We start from the raw sequence: 20,470 nt of genomic DNA on the forward strand, positions 1-20,470 counted from the left end.
AGGCAGGAGGTAATATTATTACCGGCAGCAGTGCAGCGCACACGCTCCGCTGTGTAAGCTGCCCTGCCAGAGCTCACATGGGGCAACACTCCCATATCCAACTGTCAAGAAATCAGTTCCCTCCTAGATATAACGTCAAGCAAATCATACTGTACATATAAAAAAAATAATAATAAAGAAAAAAAAAGAAAAGAAAAAATAAATAAATATATATAAATATATATATATAAACATGTATATACATATATATAATACATAAACATATATATATATATATATATATATATATATCTGTGTGTGTGTGTATATATATATATATATATATATATTTATACACGCATGTGTGTGTATATATATATATATATATATATATATATATATATATGCATACGCACAGACACTTTTAAATACAAGTAAATTGCCTTACTTTTATAAAAAATAAACTGCTTGATGCGCTGGTCTGTCCCTGAACTTTGTAGTGGAGGGTAGCAGGGTCCTGGCTAGGTCAGTGGTGGTGCAGTGGCCGGAATCTGACTGACTCCGCAAAGGACCATGGGAGGAGGAGCTGCTGCAGCCGGGCATGCGCAGCAGCCCTCCTCCCGAAGCGGTCGTCATATTTGTTAGGGGCATCTGATGACAGCATACACTGTCTGCCCCACCAGCAGTGCCGGCACCTCAACGCGCTTTGCACCCGCTCCTGTGCTACCGCTAACCGCAGGCGGCTCTGCTCAGAAGTGCGAGTGCAGAGCCGGCGCCAACCATCAGATCGCAGGTGTGACGTGCGGGGGGGGGGGGGGGTACTGGACATTAGGGGGTGCCTGTGCGCACCAGGCACCCCCCGTGCGCACGCCTGTGGTTGTCAGTGCTGTGACTTTACAAGACACTTAAGTATTCTACCTGCCTTTTTTAGTCAGTGTTAGTAAGAAAGAGTGCACTTAGTCAGGGGTTTATAGTACAATTACCCTGTGATATGCATCCAGTTCTTACTGTGTACTGTTATATCTATTGTGATATAGCTGTGTAAGCTAGTCCAGTGCAGTATTATTGTCAGTAATAACCTCTGCATTGTACAAACTGTGACTATCTGTGTGTGCATTGATAGCTGAGTGATGTCCATCTCGTGTCTTTCACTCAACCTGCTATCCCTATATTCTATAACCTGAGGGGGCTTGGTGCATCAGGTTTTATCTGATATAGGATTTTCACAAAGATATACTGCATTACGGATTTTTCTCTGTGATTTAGTCACCATATCTCTCCTTTATCTCTGCTGGTGCTGACTACACTGCGCAGGAGTTTGGGCTAGAGGTATTGTGCTGCTGACAAATTGTACTGTGTTACCTGATACTGCAAGTTATATCCTGTCTGCTTCTGAGGGAAACGGTTCTGGGGCTGAACACACTGCCGGTGTTGCTGAAGCCGCAGATACCTATGAGGAGAATATAGCAGCTTTGGGCTCGGGTTCTGGGGGCTCCTTGCCCCCCAGTGGGACGGTGGCAACGGGGGCAAATAATGACCCGCCGTGGGCCGCTTTTTCCACGCTTCTGCATACGCTAGTTCATAAACTAACACCCCCTATGGGACCCCCAATGCCGGTGCAACCGTTTGTGGTCCCTGCAGCTAACCCGCCGTGGGCGGACGATTTATCTGCTCAAATAAAGAAGTTGAACCAGTCCCTGACTACTTAAAAAGTATGACCGTTGCTCGCCTACGTCCAAGGGGTCCTCTAAACGAGCGCTTGTCTCCTCACAATCCACTACCGTCACTGACACCTCATCGGATGAAGACGGCACTTACACTGTCCCCACAGGTTCTGACTCAGATACGGCTGATGGGGAGGGTGGTTCACATGTGGATGTTCCTGATCTTTTGGAGGCTATTAAGTTAATTTTACAGATTACGGATGATCCCGAGCCATCCGTTCCTCCTAAGAAACCAGATAGGTTCAAGCGTCAGAAGGTGTTTAAACAAGTTTGACCTCACTCTGACCACCTAATTGATATATGTCAGGAACCCTGGGAAAACCCGGGTACAAAGTTTTGCCTCAAAAGAAGATGCTGGCTCGCTATCCCCTCGCGCCGGAGCTGTCTAAGAATTGGGAAACGCCTCCTCCAGTGGACTCACATGTGGCTAGGATGGTGGTTTCCTCAGCTCTACCGGTCACCACCGTCACGTCTCTAAAAGAGCCTACGGATAAACGTGTGGAGGGTTGTCTGAAAGAGATTTACACCCTCACGGGTGCTGTGTCAGCGTCCGGGTCTTACCGGAACGCTGGGGCCGCGGGGCGGGCTTCACGGGCGGCCGGGCAGTGGCGGTGGAGGGCTGCGGCGCTGGGTTCAAGGGTACATGCAGCGGTAATGGCAATGAGGGCGTCCACTCGTGGCGGCGGGACGCCGTTGCAGCAGCTCGCTCTCGCTAAGCCGTTGCCTAGGAGACCAGGGGCAGTGAGCAGCATGTTGTCAGAAAAGGTCTGCATTACTGGGCGCCGCCATGTTGGAGACCAAGTTTCTGACATAATTCCTGTTCCTAGTTTTCCAGCCAATCCAGGGAGACTTCTTCCTATAAAAGGGGGCTGGTTTAGGACAGGGATGCCAGTGCTTCAAGTTACAACCCTGTTGTAGGTGCTTTAGCCTGTGCTCCCAGGATTCCTGCTGTATTCTGGTACTTCTAACCCTGCTTTGCCAGTTCTCAGTTGCTGCTGCAGTTTTCCCGTTCCTAGCCTGCTGCTGCCCGTGGAGACGCTCTTGGAAAACCTGGTTCAGTAAGACCCTTTGGGCACGGACGACCCCGGGTCTCTTGCCTCGTCCTCCAAGCCACAGTCCGCAGATTCTTGCTTCCAGCCAAGTCCTCGAACCACCATTCACAGTCCTCAGCTCGTTATCTCCAGCTTCATCTTTCAAGCCACAGTCTACAGTTCTCAGTCTCCAGTCACGACCCAAACTACCGTCCACAGTTCTCAGCTCCTCTACCGCAGTTTCATCTCATAAGTCGCAGTCCACGGTTCTTGTCTTCAGCCTCGTTTTACTCTCACCCACAGTTCCACAGTTCTTTGTCTACGACCACGTTCTCAAGTCACCGTTCATCAACCTCAGTTTTCTACCTCTGCTCTGTACATAATAAATACTTTCCATTGACTCTCAAACTCCGCCTACATCCTTCATTGCTCCGTATCCCATGCAAAGGAACTATATCCAACCCCCTCATTTTGTTCTTCCCCAGCCTGCTACCTCCTTGGGCAAGTCTCAACTGCCGGATCCCCAAACTTTGCTAGACGTGACATGCTGCACAAAGGCCCACTATTGCAGCTACTTGGGCTGCAGAGGCCATTGAAGCATGGGCCTCGGAGTTAGATGCTAAAATCTCCTCTGACCATGCTAGACAATGCTTGTCTTATATTGTCACAGCTTCTCACTATATTAAAGAGGCGGCTTCTGATGCCGGTATCCTAGCAGCCAAGGCCTCTACTACGTCAGTCCTGGCTCGCCCGATATTGTGGCTGAGATCCTGGTCTTGTATAAAAACCCTGGAGATACTCCCTTTTAAGGGAGATATTCTGTTTGGGGAGGATTTAAATAAGATAGTTGCTGACTTGGCTACTACCAAAACTACCTGTCTACCAAGTACCGCTCCTTCTGTGTCGAAGGCTAAAGGTACTTCCTTTCGCCCCTTTGTCCTTCAGGTAAAGCAAAAGATCAGGCATACAACAAGCAGGCCCACACTTCCAAACCTGGTAAGCCTAAGCCCAAAAGAGCCTGGGTGGCCCGTCAGCCAGTTTCCAAGACAGATAAGCCTGCCGCATGACGGGGCGGGCCTCCCTCTGGGGGATCCCAGGGTGGGGGGCCGGCTTCTAGGGTATACCCAGGAATGGTTGAAGACCACTTCAGATGCCTGGGTATGGGAAGTCGTCACTCAAGGTTACGCCATAGCCTTCAAAAACCGACCCCCTCATCGATTTTGCCAGACAGATGTCCCGTTGGACAAGACAAAGGCAAACACTCTACATTCGATGGTACAGACCCTCCTGGATACAGGCGTCATAGTACAGGTGCCTCTTGCGCAGAGGGCCGGGGGTACTATTCTCCGCTGTTTCTAGTCCCGAAACCGAATGGGTCCTCCCGGCCCATTCTCAACCTCAAGGAATTGAACAGGTTTGTGAATGTTTCCAAGTTCCGGATGGAAACTCTTCGCTCTATAGTTCTGGCCTTGGAACCTGGGGACTTCATGGTCTCCCTGGATATACAGGATGCTTACCTGCATATTCCTATAGCAGTGTCTCATCAGCAATACCTGAGATTTGCGATTGGCAACTGCCATTACAAGTTTCGGGCGTTACCTTTTGGTTTAACAACGGCTCCGCGAGTCTTTACAAAAGTCATGGCGGTGATGACGGTGGTACTCCGCCGTCAAGGGGGTCAGGATACTGCCGTATCTGGACGACTTGTTAATCCTGGCAAATTCCCCAGAACTTCTCCTGCGTCATCTAGCTGTGACGGTCCGGTTTCTGCAAGCCCACGGGTGGCTCATCAACTGGAAGAAGTCATCCCTGATCCCTGCTCAGAGCATGGTGCATCTGGGAGCACTATTGGACACTCACAACCAGCGGTTGCTCCTGTCTCAGGAGAAAGTCCTGAAACTTCAGGACAGGATTCGTTGCTTCCTATCTCGTCCGCAAGTGTCGATACATTCGGCGATGCAGGTGCTGGGCCTCATGGTGTCAGCATTCGACATGGTGGAGTATGCTCAATTTCACTCTCACCCTCTCCAGGGGCTGATTCTAGCCAAATGGGATGGCCTGCCTCGCCGGATCAGGTCTCAAATGATCTCATTGACTCCGGAGGTCCGTCTGTCACTGCTCTGGTGGCTCCGGGACCGACAAATGTGCAGGGGCCGTCCGTTCTGGATATCCGACTGGGTCCTGTTGACAACAGATGCCTGTCTAAGAGGTTGGGGCACGGTGCTGGAGCAACACTCCCTTCAGGGGCGGTGGACCAAGGAGGAGTCCCTCCTCTCGATCAATATTCTTCAGTTGCAGGCGGTCTTCAATGCCTTGAACCTAGCCCAGCATTTAATTCAGAACCGTCCTGTTCAAGTACAGTCGGACAACGCCACCACAGTGGCTTACATAAATCATCAAGGCGGCACTCGAAGCCGCCTAGCAATGAAGGAAGTCTCACGGATTCTACAGTGGGCAGAATGCCATCTACCGGCCATATCGGCAATATTCATTCCGGGAGTCCCGAATTGGGAAGCGGACTTTCTCAGTCGTCAGGACGTGCATGCCGGCGAGTGGGGCCTCCATCCAGAAGTATTTCAACTCCTAGTGGAAAGGTGGGGCCTTCCAGACATAGATCTGATGGCGTCTCGACACAATCACATGGTTCCGGTCTTCGGAGCAAGGACAAGGGATCCTCAAGCAGCATTCGTGGATGTGCTGGCAGTACCGTGGAGGTTTCGGCTGCCGTACGTGTTCCCTCCGGTGTCACTCCTGCCCAGGGTAATTCGGAAGTTCAAGCAAGAAAAAGGAATTCTGCTTCTCATAGCTCCAGCGTGGCCCAGACAGCACTGGTTCTCAGACCTGCAAGGCCCATCGTCAGAGCGTCCAATTCTACTTCCACAACGCCCAGACCTCCTCGTTCAGGGCCCCTGTGTCTACCAGGACCTAGCCCGGCTGTCTTTGACGGCGTGGCTCTTGAAGCTTCCGTCTTAAGGGCTAAAGGGTTTTCTGAGGTGGCCATTCAAACTATGTTGCCGGCCCGGAGACCGGCTTCGGCTCGGATTTACTATAGGGTCTGGCATTCTTACTTTGTTTGGTGCGCATCTAACAATTATGACGCTTCCAAGTTTAGTATAGCCAAGTTGTTGGCTTTTCTTCAGCAGGGCCTGGACTTAGGCCTGCGTCTGGCCTCCCTCAAGGTTCAAATATCTGCCTTGTCGGTGTGGTTTCAGAGAAAAATTGCGACCTTACCTGATGTGCATACCTTTCCTCAGGGCGTGTTGCGTATCCAACCTCCCTATGTCCCACCTGTGGCTCCTTGGGACTTGTCGGTGGTTTTGGTGGCGTTACAAGAGTCTCCGTTTGACCCTCTTGGTTCAGCTGACCTTAAGTGGTTTTCCCTTAAGGTGGTGTTTCTGCTGGCTATTGCTTCAGCTAGAAGAGTGTCGGATTTGGGTGCCTTGTCCTGTAGTTCCCCATATCTGATATTTCACCGTGACCGGGCGGTTCTTAGGACTCGTCCCGGCTATCTACCTAAGGTGGTTTCTTCGTTCCACCTTAATCAGGAGATTGTAGTTCCGGCACTTGTTTCTTCTGATCTGTCTCCCAAAGAGCGGTCTTTGGATGTGGTACGGGCTATCCGTATCTATGTGAAGAGAACTGCTCCTATTAGGAAATCTGATTCTCTTTTTGTTGTGTTTGGGTTTCACAAACGGGGCTGGCCTGCTCACAAGCAAACTCTGGCCAGATGGATTAGAATGGTGATTGCATATGCTAATGTGAAGGCTGGTCTCTCTGCTCCTGATCACATTAAGGCCCATTCTACTCGGTCTGTTGGACCTTCTTGGGCGGCCCAACGTGGTGCGACCCTTGAACAATTGTGCAAGGCGGCTACGTGGTCCTTTATGAACACGTTCATAAGGTTCTATGCCTTCGATACTGCCGCTTCCCAGGATGCTTCCTTTGGACGCTGGGTTCTTGTGCCCGCTACAGTGCTTCCCCTCCCATAAGGAACTGCTTTAGGACATCCCCATTGTCCATTCCTTGTGGAGCCCAATGTACCCCGCAGCAGAAAACGAGTTTTATGGTAAGAACTTACCTTTGTTAAAACTCTTTCTGCGATGTACACTGGGCTCCACAAGGCGCCCACCCTGACGCACTTAGCTTCTTTGGGTTGTTATGGCATTAGCCGCTGACACGTCTCCTGTCGTGAGAATGTGGTGTTGTGGCTACAAACCGTTGTCGTCTCTTTTCCTGCTACTGCATTGGACTGGTTAACTAAAAACTGAGATCCTATGCAGGGAGGCGGGGTGATATAGGAGGCGGCGCTATGCATTCTGGGAAGAAGGTCAAGGCTTTTAGCCTGTTGGTGCCTCGGATCAAGATCCTATTCTACACCTCTATTGTCCATTCCTTGTGGAGGCCAGTGTACCTCGCAGAAAGAGTTTTAACAAAGGTAAGTTCTTACCATAAAACTCGTTTTAATTACTTTCACTTGCAGCTTCTCCCCATTTGAAGCCCAGCATCTCCTGACCGCCGCTGTCTCCTACCCTGACCCCTTCTGTCATTAATACCTATACAGCATTCATGAACTTGAAATCTCTTTGTTATTCAGTCACACTGTCCTTTATTACATTTCAAGATGCTGACATACCTTGGATTCGAATGCATCGCCTGTGGCATTGCAGTCAGACATCTATTCATTGAGCTCTCTTCCCTTGCATAGAAAGGTAGATAATTCTAAGCTAGAGAATTCTAACTATTAGAAGCTTACCTTGTACTTTATGAAAAAATTATCAACATTGCGGCTGAGTAGATCTATGTAGTGTGTGGCTGCAAGGGATTGGATGTGTGGCTGCACACTACATAGATCTGCTCAATTGCAATGCTGATTATGTTTTTACAAAGTGCCAGTAGCTTCATATAGTGTTCATAGTTTTTATACAGGATCAAATAGCTCAATGAGTATGGTGTTTGATTAGGTTATGGCTTTGAATCCTGGGTATGGCAATATATTGAAATGTGTTATTTAATAAATGGTAGTGTGTGTGAGTATGTGTGTGTGTGCGTGTGTATATATGTATATATATATATATATATATATATATATATATATATATTTATATATAAGTAAAGTACCAAGACCTCTCGTGTGTAATGTTCTCTATTTCTCTATTTCATTCTGATTTCCCCCCAGGTCAAAGCAGGTAGACCACTGCTTCTCCTCACGGCCATTAGACTGCACCTTATGTAAGTCATACTGTCCCAAATGCAGTTGTTAGATTGGGGGGCTGGCGTAAACATGGTCACATTGAGGTGCTTAGTATGAACAGATTTCTGCATTTATAGGGCACACCAGCAGCTGAGATTCATCGCAACATGCTGAGGCGAGACGGGTTTGCGTTTAGTGCACTGCCTGTGATGACAGCAGGACAGATGTTAAGATGAGCAGCGGCCAATCACGTCCATCACAGATGACAGTTTGTTCCACATTAAAGGTCTGATTCAGGAGAGACGCATTTGAGTTAGTGATATTGCTGAATGTTTCAGTGTGTGCTGTGCATGTCCTGGCTTCAGGTGCTTGACACGGATTTCTTCTATGCCAGGATAGATACCTTGGTTTACCATTCTAACAAATGCTTAGACAAGTCTGGGGACAATGTGGAAAAATGATCTGTACCAAGGCCATACTATACGTATATGTACAAGTTTAATAAATTTACGCCATGAGAGGTTTTGATACCTTTTTTATTGAATCACCCTCATATATAGATTTTTTTTTAATGCATGCAGGGTTAATACTGGCTGCTTTTGCATGTAGCCCACAAATTTATTATTACAGTGCAATTTAGATCTGAGTTTGGCCATGGCCCTCCCATATCAAAATCTCTGCGCACTTTACATCTGCCCCCCTCATCGCAGTGCAGCATGGGTTTGAAAAGTTACTTCTTTTTTTCCTTTTTTCCAACTCTGAATCAGACCCATCGTTTAAAACAGTGATGGGGAACCTTTGGCACCCCAGCTGTTGTTGAACTACACATCCCAGCATGCCCTGCTACAGTTTTAGCATAGCCAAATAGCAAAACTATAGCAGGACATGCTGGTATGTGAAGTTCAACAACAGCTGAAGTGCCAAAGGTTCCCCATCACTGATTTAAAACTATAATATTTCCAGGAATTCGGCATTGTAGCAGCACTCGTGTTTTATAATAAGTCTGAGTTAAACTTTGTAAATAACACAATTTGCAAAACACCAAAGAGTCTTGGCACATATGTTATTAGAGAGATGCAATAGCAGACCCTGGACGTACTTAGCATAGCTTTTACAGACGACCTCCCACAGTTGCAATCTCACACCATGTTAGGAACAAGATCATCTCTATCAGAGCTCAGTATCTGTGACAGACTGTTGGAGGGGGGCAGATATGCCCAGACCTTAAGTGTCTCTCTAAAGAGGAAATAGGCAGGAGGAAGATGATCTTTAAGAGCTGTTTGGAAATCCCCAGCAGATAGCGCAACCCTGGGGCACTAGCAGGAGCGTAAATGACTTGACACCTTCCAGCCCCGAGGGAACAGGTGAAGGTACTTTACTAAACCAATTTGTGTCGCACAAGAAGACTGAAGATGTCTCACCATCGGAATCAGGCAAGTGCAGATACTGTCTATAAGGAAGAGTAACTATATCTTTCTTGTGCCAGTTGAGGATGCAGGTTCCAGCACGTCGGATAGTTGCACATTTTCTGTCTACAGTATACCAGTGGGGTCTTTCTGCTGTTCATTAGCGCCATTCAGTAGAGGAATGCCTATACATTACGGCGACAGTCTCTGGCTATTTCATGAATGTGTTTCTACCATCTGGCACTATATTTTAGTTTCCCGTGTGAATCTGTCAACGTATATAGACTTTTTCTAATTCAATAAAGCAGTAAAACATTCTGCCTATCCTGTTCCAGAAATGGTTACTTGTTTGTGCAAATGAGTACGCCAGAGATGAATAAGGGATTATGGGCCCTACACACTGATAGATCCGCCGCTGAGCTGGCCGACGGGCGACCCTGTGGCGGGGGGGGGGGCAGTGATGTTTCTTCACTACCCCCGTCACCCGGCTCCATAGCAGTGCAGGCAAATATGGACGATCTTGTCCATATTGGCCTGCATGCACAAGCGACGGGGCACCAGCGATAAACGAGCGCGGGGCCACGCATCGTTCATCGCTGGTGCCTCCACACTGCACGATATGAACGAGTTCTCGTTCATTAATGAACGAGAACATTCATATCGTGCAGTATCATCTGCCAGTGTGTAGGGCCCATAAGTCTAGGTACACACTATACAATTATCTGTCAGATAATCTGCCAGATTTAGCTGGTTGGAATGAAAATTTGGTAATGGGTGAGAGCAAACGGCAATCAACCATTTGCTCCCAAAAACTGCAAAATGGACAAAAACAGTCATTCATCCAAGTTGGTTAAATTTGTGTTTAACCAATTTGTATGAACAACAGGTTTTGATAGTTTTCCAGTGTTTAGGAGCAAATGGTCGATTGTCATTTGCTCTCATCAATTACCAGATTTTCATTCCAACCAGCTAGATCTGCCAGATAATTGTATAGTGTGTACTTAGCTTTGGGGGTAGATACAATTAGCTGCGGGGTCCCGTCAGAATCTGGCGCATTGCTATAATGCTGGTTATCTGGGAAGGAACCCGCTCTTGTTTTTGCTCACGCAAAATAGAATGCGAACAAACATGGGGGATCATTCAGATCTGATCGTAGATGTGCTAAAGTTAGCACATCTATGATCAGTTACTCAGACATGCGGGGGGACGCCCAGCACAGGGCTAGCCTACCCTGCATGTCTGCCCATTGGCGTCATGCGAGGGGTGCGGCCCACTCCCGGGTGTTACCCGCCGAGGGGTGACACCAAAATGCCGGCTCCTGCTCAGTGACAGAAGCCGAGTGCTGCACTGAGCAGGAGCCAGCACTGCAGAAACAGCACTCCGCGGGAGGCAGCTCGCACCTCCCGATTCCCCCAGGTGATGAAAAATGGGGGTTGGGACGCGAAGCCCCGCTCCCTTCTTGTGAAGACCCACCCCTTTTTCGGACATAAGTACCATAAAACGGATGATGGGACATGAAGCCCCGCCCCTCCAGCGACACCCCGCCCCTTACCATGAAGCTCCTTTCCCTTTTTCACCGCATTTGGTTTTCAGAGGGTAAGAGACGCCTCTGTCTGGCCCTCCCCCCGCAAGGGTGCAAAAACATCATATGGCGGCGAGTAGCTCCCTGCCTGCGTCCCGGGTCGCTGCTGCTGCGTGTGACATCTCGCAGCGGCTGCATGTGATGTCACCACATCCCGGACCGTACCCCACCAACGGCATTCTAACGCCGTTGGCACGCCTCCTACCGCCCCACGACCACCTCTGCCTGTCAATCAGGCAGAGGCGATCGCAGCCCTGAGATGCTTTCATATTTCACTGGGCTTCACGGGGTGCGCACGCACAGTGCACCCGCTGCGCGAGCGTGCTCCCAAAAGGGCTTCCAACTGTGATCGCTGCCACTGCAGCGGTCCAGTCTAAATGACCCCCATAAACAGGTCCTCATTCACCAGCTACAGTACTAGGGAGAGATTTATAAGACCTAGTAAAGAGCACAAGTGGAGGTATTGCTCATAACAACCAATCAGATTCGAACTGCCATTTTCCTAGTACAATTTATAACATGATAGCTAGAATCTCATTGGTTGCTAGGGTCAACACCTGCACTTGCCCTCTATAGATAACCTGTTTTCTTAAAGCTGAAAGAAAGTTGCATGAGAAGGATAGCTCAGAAGTTGGCAACCTTATAAATAAAGGGAATGGAAAATGACATGATAATGGGTTGGGTATGGGAGGGCGACAATGTGTGTACAGTATATTGACCTCACAATGGCTCTCATTCCGAGTTGATCGCTCGCTAGCAACTTTTTGCAGCGCTGCGATCAGATCCTCACCGCCTATGGGGGAGTGTATTTTCGCTTTGCAAGTGTGTGAACGCTTTTGCAGCCGACGGCACAAAAAAGTTTTTTGCAGTTTCTGAGTAGCTCTGGACTTACTCAGCCGCTGCGATCACTTCAGCCTGTCCGGTCCCGGAATTCACATCAGACACCCGCCCTGCAAACGCTTGGACAGGCCTGCGTTTTTCCAAACACTCCCAGAAAGCGGTCAGTTGACACCCACAAACGCCCTCTTTCTGTCAATCACCTTGCGATCGGCTGTGCGAATGGATTCTTCGTTAAATCCATCGCCCAGCACCAATCCTCTTTGTACCCGTACTGATAATGTCGATATTACCTTAAACCACAAAGCTATACCTCTAGATACACTTTTACCATGGAGCCGCTATGGTCGCTAGACCGAATACACGTGCTACGCACTTTGTACGCTATTTGCGTACAGAGTCCTGCACGTGGTACGTACTTGGCGTACACACGCCGCGCTTAGTGTACAGAGTACGCACAGCGCACGCACACACAATTGATAACCTTTAAACCTTGTAAGTGATACAATGTAATGATATGATTACACTGTATACCCTTGGCAGCAAAGTACTGCAACGATGTTATACCTTAAACCTTAAGTAGCGCTGACGACATAAAGTACCCGCAGTGCGTATACCTTATCAATACTTATAAACTTTATACAGATAAATACGCTTTAAACCCTTGCAGGAAAGTGAAGACACAACACCGATTTGTAGTTGAAACCACAGGGTTCTAAGGCCACCGTGGATTATTTCAAAAGGTAAAACAGTACAAATCAGACACTACAGGCTAACAAGATAAATCTAAAACAGAGTAATGGCTACAGAGAATGTACATACGTGAGAATGTTCGCAAGCGCAACCCGGCCAGCCTCCGCTAGTCAGATAGAAAGCATTCAGAGTCTTCTGACCGGCCAGGCAACAATGAGCTTTTTATACACAACTTACATACACAATACAATGGTCACTGTAATCTCATTGTCCATTGGACACAGAGATGTGTCTTTTCATTACAGGAGAGGTCATAGGTTGATTTGAAAAGATGGGCGATGTCTTTCCCCAACTGCTCTTGTGGGTGGTATCCTCTGGATTCCCGCCGCATACATAATATAGAGTAAATACAGTTAATATCTATATTCTACTTCTGCACATAACTATACGCTGGAACATGCGATCTTTCTCTAACCAATACCGGAATGTTACCCTTAAAATACCATACAGCTGGATACTAGACATCACCTTCCAACCTTTATCTGACCCTTCCTATCATGCAAAGGCGAATCCCTTAGTCCTGGAACTGTTTAAACTATTGATACTCGCTGATGTGGTGCAAGGGAGTTATATCTAAAATGTACACTGGCCCTCATTCCGAGTTGATCGGTCGCAAGGCGAATTTAGCAGAGTTACACACGCTAAGCCTACGCCTACTGGGAGTGTATCTTAGCTTCTTAAAATTGCGACCGATGTATTCGCAATATTGCGATTACAAACTACTTAGCAGTTTCAGAGTAGCTTCAGACTTACTCTGCCTGTGCGATCAGTTCAGTGCTTGTCGTTCCTGGTTTGACGTCACAAACACACCCAGCGTTCGCCCAGACACTCCTCCGTTTCTCCAGCCACTCCTGCGTTTTTTCCGGAAACGGTAGCGTTTTCATCCACACGCCCCTAAAACGCCGTGTTTCCGCCCAGTAACACCCATTTCCTGTCAATCACATTACGATCGCCGGAGCGATGAAAAAGCCGTGAGTAAAAATACTATCTTCATTGTTAAATTACTTGGCGCAGTCGCAGTGCGAATATTGCGCATGCGTACTAAGCGGATTTTCATTGCGATGCGATGAAAAATACCGACCGATCAACTCGGAATGAGGGCCACTATTTGGGTTAAATATGTAATGTTCTAATAACCCTCTACGCGCTCACAAACTCCGCCATAAATACCCATATCACGCGCATGATCGCAGGAGCGATCCTACGCAAATTGCGGATATGTGCACGCACGGCGGACTGAGTGCACGAGCAGCGGGCATGTGCATGGGGTTAGTACAGGGCATATGCATTACAATATTTTTCGGCTTTGACAGTCCACCCTTTGGCAGTCAACAATAACTGCCACTATCTAAACATTGAACAGAAAAATATACAATATAGATGGTTGGATAAAAAATATACAATACATTATCCACAGATAATTGGATGGTAGGAGGAGAGGTGTAGGCGGGAAAGGCGGGAAATGTATGACCTAGTGGGATAGTAAAAGCATGTATGTATGAAATCCATGTCTGAGGGGCATGTATCATCGTGCCGTATATGTTCTAGATAAGCTTCGAGGTATTGCGAAGTATACATTAAATCCTTCTCATCCCGTATTAAGGGTCTGTAAGTGGGCCAACAAACACTACCGAGCTCTTTTCGGCTTCTTGTTCCAACAAATGGGGTGCACATTTAGTTGATGATACATGGAGGGGGAACACATGTGAATGCTAATATGTGGATATCACCTGTCGACTATGTGTGTCACTACCTGAAGGTTGTAGAGATGAGGATAAGACACATATGTACAATACATTCACATAACATTTGCGTAATCATTCTTGGGTGTTGATTGAAGTCTTCTCCGGATGGGTGTATTTTTGCTGAGGGAAAACAAAAGAGAAACGGGTGAAAGAAACGGACCGTGGAATCACGTCTTATCACAACATTGTCTCAATTGATGGGTCATAAATTAAATCAGTTGCTGTAACAATGCCCCCGCTCCTCAAACTCATCACCTTGGTACCGTGCTTGCGCCGCGTTAAAATTCGAACACACCTAAATATCAAACCAATCATTATGACAACTCCCAGGATACAAAGGAGAAACTTTCCTACATTCACGATAACATTTTGAGCCCATTCTCCTAAACCTGAGAACCAATTGCGTGGGTTCAACCATGAGACCCAGCCGGTCAGTTCATTACTCACAGCAGTAAGGGTAAGGTTGTGTCTCCTCCCGAACTCCCACTTCAACTGCAAGATATCGTCCATCTTTTGATCTATGACCTCGGTTGGGTCATCAGTGCTGTTTGTGATATACGTGCAGCACTTCACACCATACTGAGTTGCCAAAGTGACACAGTACCCGCCTGTCACCGCTGTGATATAATTGAGGACCATCCTGTGCTGGATCAGTTCCGTTTTGTAAGCTTGCAACTCCCTCCCTGTATACCTGAAGGTGTCATCATACATCTCGGTGATATTATCTATCAGATTCGCTAGCGCGTGGATATACCTATAATTTATAATTCCTCTGGCGGTACGGGTGATGTCTAACGCGAGTAGGAATTGAATCCCGGTGGATTCGTGGATCAAATCAGAGGCTGCGTGCTCTGTCCTATCTATAAGGTGTCTCTTAACGATGTGTTCATAGTGAGTATGAGTGTAAGGAGCTTGAGCATTGCGGTGAACGTCTTTCATTTTATTATGGTTTATGGTCATAACTTCTGGCAACACTCTTCCAATGTAACACAATCCCTCTGAGTTTGGGGCAAGCCACTTATACGCCTTCCTCCCGCATATGAAATATGCATCATCGGGGAGAACATATGGGACAGAATATGACATTACCATATTGCAAACCTTCCAAGTGAAAAATCCTATCCCTAACTCTCTCATCTGTTCAGTACACGTATCAGGCTGTATGATATGCGCACAGTACCCTGGTGATACTTCTCCAACCCGCATGGTCCTACTTCCTAGAGTATACCTGTACCGAAAATACCTTCCACCGTCGGCTATTTGGCGTATAAGTTCTGAGTCTACGGGCATTCTGTCAGCTCTGTGTGAAAATGCCATGGTTTGGTTATTCCATGTCACTTCCCAATTTCCCGGCTTTCGGGAATTGGAAATGTTGAAACATACTAAGGATCTATCCACATGATATTGGTGGAGCTTCAAACTAGGGGGCCTAGAAATATTAAATTTCTTGTCCACCGGTCTCCCACCCCGTAATTCAAGTACCTCATCTATTGTTAAAGGATACGGTACTAGTCCTGACTTGCTCTGACCTTGAGGTACTTGTGAGCACACCCAGCATTTTGTTTGGTTTAAAACCTTACCCACTAATGAGTGGTAGTCACTCAATGGATGACAGTCCATGTTGATATTAAGGCTGGACTGACATCTCTGGATGCACCCGTCCTCAACTATATTTTCACAGTTTCTACAAATACAATTTTCCTCAGCCAATAACCCTTCACAGTGCCTCCTAGTTTCTTGACTACCAGATCGTTTTCTGATACTCGCCTTTGCTCGGTGGATGTGTTGCTCTTGAAATTCTACAAATTCGTCCTTGCCATCAGAACCCATTCCAGATCCTTTCTCGACCTCTCTGGTACTCTCACCGAAACAGACTGCTCTGGTCAACAACAGGGTCAACAGGAAAACCCGGAATGCAGTCTCTTGGGGTAAGTCCATCTTGTTAAGGGGAGAGAAAAAGGAGCAAGGAAGGGGGAAAGGAGGGTAATGGGAGATGAAGAAAATAATAAAAAGGAAAAAGATATTTGGTGCGACAACCGCCTCTGGTCTTGTAGTTCTCCATGCTCAGGTGTCAGGACAACAGTCCTGCCTCTCAACAGGCACTCCAATGATACGATTTCCTCTACACTCTGCTCTTTGTCACGGGCTCTCTCTGGGTCAGCGACCTTCTTACAGTGGGACGAGTGGACCCAAGTCTCTCTCTCGGCAACCTTTAATGCTGTCGTGCTGGTCAGTAAGACTTGGTACGGTCCTTCTCACCTGTCAATGAGGCAACATGAGCATAGAAAATTTCGAATCATTACATAATCCCCAGGTTCAATGTCATGACAATTACTGTTTGGTAGGTCAGGAATCACCAGTTTTAGATTTCTGTTTTGATTCCTCAACTGCTGGCTCATCTTAACCATATATTTTACAGTCACCTCATTATTGCATTTCAAATCATCCTGGGGGTCAATCATTACATGGAGTTGTCGACCAAAAAGAATCTCAAAGGGTGATAGGTTAAGGGGGGACCTGGGAGTGGTTCTGATGCTGTACAATACAAGTGGCAAAGCTTCTGGCCATAACAATCCAGTTTCAGCCATCACTTTGCTCAGCTTGTTCTTAATAGTGCTGTTTACTCTTTCCACTTTCGCACTCGCCTGTGGGCAGTACCTAGTATGCAGCTTACTATTAATTCCCATCAGTTTGCACATAACCTGAAAGACTTCACCTGTAAAATGGGTACCCCTATCGCTTTCAATTATCCTAGGGATACCATATCTGCACACAAATTCCTGCACAATTTTCTTTGCAGTGAACGTAGCAGTATTTGTGGCAGCGGGGAACGCTTCTACCCAATTTGAAAACACGTCAATACAAACTAACACATATTTTAAATTTCTGCAGGGTGGTAATTGTATGAAATCAATTTGTATTACCTGAAAAGGGCCATCTGTTGGCGGGATATGGGATGGTTCTGTTGGTATTGACTTTCCAATATTCTTCCTCAAGCAGATAAGACATGTCATTGCTCTCTTACCCGCATGAGAAGAGAATCCTGGCGCACACCAGTAGGCTCTCACCAGCTTACACATGCCCTCTTTGCCCAGATGAGTCAGACCGTGTGCCGCCTCAGCTAAGCTTGGAAGATATGCTCTGGGGGCTACTGGCTTACCTTGTCCATCTGTCCAGAGTCCTGAGGACTCCTGGCCATATCCTTTTGACCTCCAGACTGCCTTTTCCTGTGGAGAACACAAATTTTGCATTTCACTTAATTTTTTTTGTGTTGACGGTATTGAATACCATCAGTTGTGTGATATCTGTCTGTATGGGGGTGCTGGCTGCTGATTTAGCAGCTTCATCTGCTCGGCTGTTACCAAGTGACACTGGGTCTTGACTGTAAGTGTGGGCTTTGCACTTGATAACAGCCACTCTGTCAGGTTCCTGTATCGCTGTTTGAAGCCTTTTTATATGGGATGCATGCGCTACAGGTGTGCCAGCTGCCGTCATGAAATTTCTGAGGCACCATAGGGCCCCGAAATCATGCACTACCCCAAAGGCATACCTAGAATCTGTATATATATTGGCTGACTTACCCTTAGCCAATTCACACGCTCTGGTTAGGGCGACCAGCTCAGCAACTTGTGCTGAGTGCGGTGGGCCCAGGTGTTCAGCTTCTATGATACCTTTGTCATCTAGAACTGCGTATCCAGTACACAAGTCTCCCGAGTCCGTCTGTCTGTGGGAACTACCGTCAGTGTAAAAAGTAAAATCTACGCCTTCCAGTGGGTTGTCACTGTCGGGTCTTGCAGTGAAAGTTTGGTTCAGATATTCTATACAATCATGTGTGTCAGTGTCTGTACTAAATCCTCCTTCACCATCACTCTCATCCTCCACCCTTTGTGCCTGTCCAGGCACACCTGGGAGATAAGTTGCAGGATTTAGTGCGCTGCATCTCTTTATGGTGATGTTTACAGGGGCCATTAGTGCTAATTCCCACAGTGTAAACCGTGCTGATGAGACATGTCTGGTTTGGGCAGAGTTCAGTAAGGCTGACACTGCATGAAGTGTATGGATGGTCAGGTTGTGTCCTAACACTACATTTTCGCTTTTACTCACTAGCAAGGCTATCGCTGCAACACTTTGCAAGCTTGTGGGGAGAGACCGTGCTATGGTGTCCAGCTGTGCACTGTAGTAAGCTACCGGCCTGCTGGCATCACCATGTCTCTGGGTTAGGACACCTGCCGCACACCCAGCACTTTCTGTACCGTACAACTCAAAAGGTTTCCCATAATCTGGCATGCCTAATGCAGGTGCCTGTGATAGGCATTGTTTAAGTCTCTCAAATGCCAGTTCAGACTCATCTGTGTGAGAGATCCGATCTGGTTTGTTCGAGGAGACCATTTCCTGTAAAGGTAAAGCCAGTATGGAGAACCCTGGGATCCAGTTTCAGCAGTACCCACACATTCCAAGGAAAGTGCGGATCTGCTGCTGGGTTTGTGGCAGAGTCATGTCGCGAATCACCTGTATTCTATCAGCGGTGAGGTGTCTAAGTCCTTGTGTCAAGCAATGTCCCAAATATTTTTCCTTGGTCTGGCACAACTGTAACTTATCCTTTGAAACCTTGTGTCCCGTATTAGAAAGGTGAAACAGAAGCTGTTTTGTGTCTTTCAAGGACGACTCGAGTGAATCTGAACACAGCAGTAAGTCATCTACATACTGTATTAATACTGATCCGCTCTCAGGTTGAAAGGATTGTAAACAGTCATGCAAAGCCTGGGAGAAAATACTTGGGCTGTCAATGAAACCTTGGGGTAGCAAGTCCAGGTGTATTGTACTCCCCTGTATGTAAATGCAAACAAATATTGGCTGTCAGGGTGCAAAGGGACCAAAAAGAAAGCAGAACAGAGGTCAATGACAGTGAAAAATTTCGCAGTAGGGGGAATTTGCATGAGGATGACAGCTGGATTTGGCACTACGGGGAATTGGCTCTCAACTATATTGTTTATCCCCCTTAGATCCTGCACTAGCCTGTAACCCCTCCCCCCACTCTTTTTCACAGGGAAGATGGGACTATTGGCAGTGCTGGACATCCTAACTAGGATGCCCTGTTGTAGCAAGCGCTCTATGACTGGGTACACTACTAATTCCACCTCTGGCTTCAGAGGATACTGTGGGATTTTTGGAGCTATCCTACCATCTTTTACTTGCACTACTACAGGAGCTACATTTGCCATCAATCCAGTGTCTTGTCCATCTTTGGTCCAGAGGGATTCCGGTATCTGGGAGATCATTTCCTCTACCTTGGATGGACACCTGTCTATAACAGCAGAGTGTGACATTAACCTTTGTGGGGTGTCTATATCCTGCACTTCCTGGACGTGATTCTCGGGTATATCTAAGAAGACACCCTCAGGAGTACAATATATGACACACCTCATCTTACACAATAAATCTCTCCCAAGTAGATTAGTCGGAGCCGATGCAGCCAGCAAAAAGGAGTGCTTGGTCTGCAAAGGCCCTATCGTAATCTCCGCTGGTCTACTTAAAGGGTAGTGTTGCACCACTCCTGTTACCCCCATTGCTGAAATTGTTTTACCCGTAATCTTCATACCTACCGTTGAATTTAACACTGACCTGGCCGCCCCTGTATCTACAAGGAAAGGTAGTGATCTACCAGCTCCATCAACTGTAACCTCGGGTTCATTTCCAAGGCTAGCAATCAACTTCACTGGCTGCAAACTACAGGTGTGGCCTAACCCCTATTGTATGTTGTGACCCTCCCGCAGCACGCTGGCAGCTACAATATGTGTGTGTGTGTGTGGGGGGGGGGGTAGCTGAGAATTTCCAGAGGTCTGCCAGTCCCTCCTAGGTGGGTATCTCCTTGTTTCCCCTGCGTGTGGCTCATAATTCCTCCTATGCGATCCCTGATCCCAATTACGTGTGTTATGCTGTGAGTCATGTTCTGGTCTAGGGGGTCGATATACGTTATGTGTGCTTTTATAATTACAGTTCCGTGCGTAATGTCCTTCCCTCTGGCAATTATAAAATTTTACTACATACGACTTACCATCAGGGGTCTGGGGTTTTGGCTGATGTGGCTTCGTTGTCACAGCTACCTCTCTATGATGTACATTTTCCTTAATGTCCTCGACCGCAGTGTATCTAGCCATTTCCTGCAGTGCTCGATGGAAATATTCAGAAGCAGTTTCACCTTCTTTTTGTCTTATGGAAAAG

This window comes from Pseudophryne corroboree, chromosome 3 (genome assembly GCF_028390025.1).
Source record: "Pseudophryne corroboree isolate aPseCor3 chromosome 3, aPseCor3.hap2, whole genome shotgun sequence".
NCBI classification, from domain to species: domain Eukaryota; kingdom Metazoa; phylum Chordata; class Amphibia; order Anura; family Myobatrachidae; genus Pseudophryne; species Pseudophryne corroboree.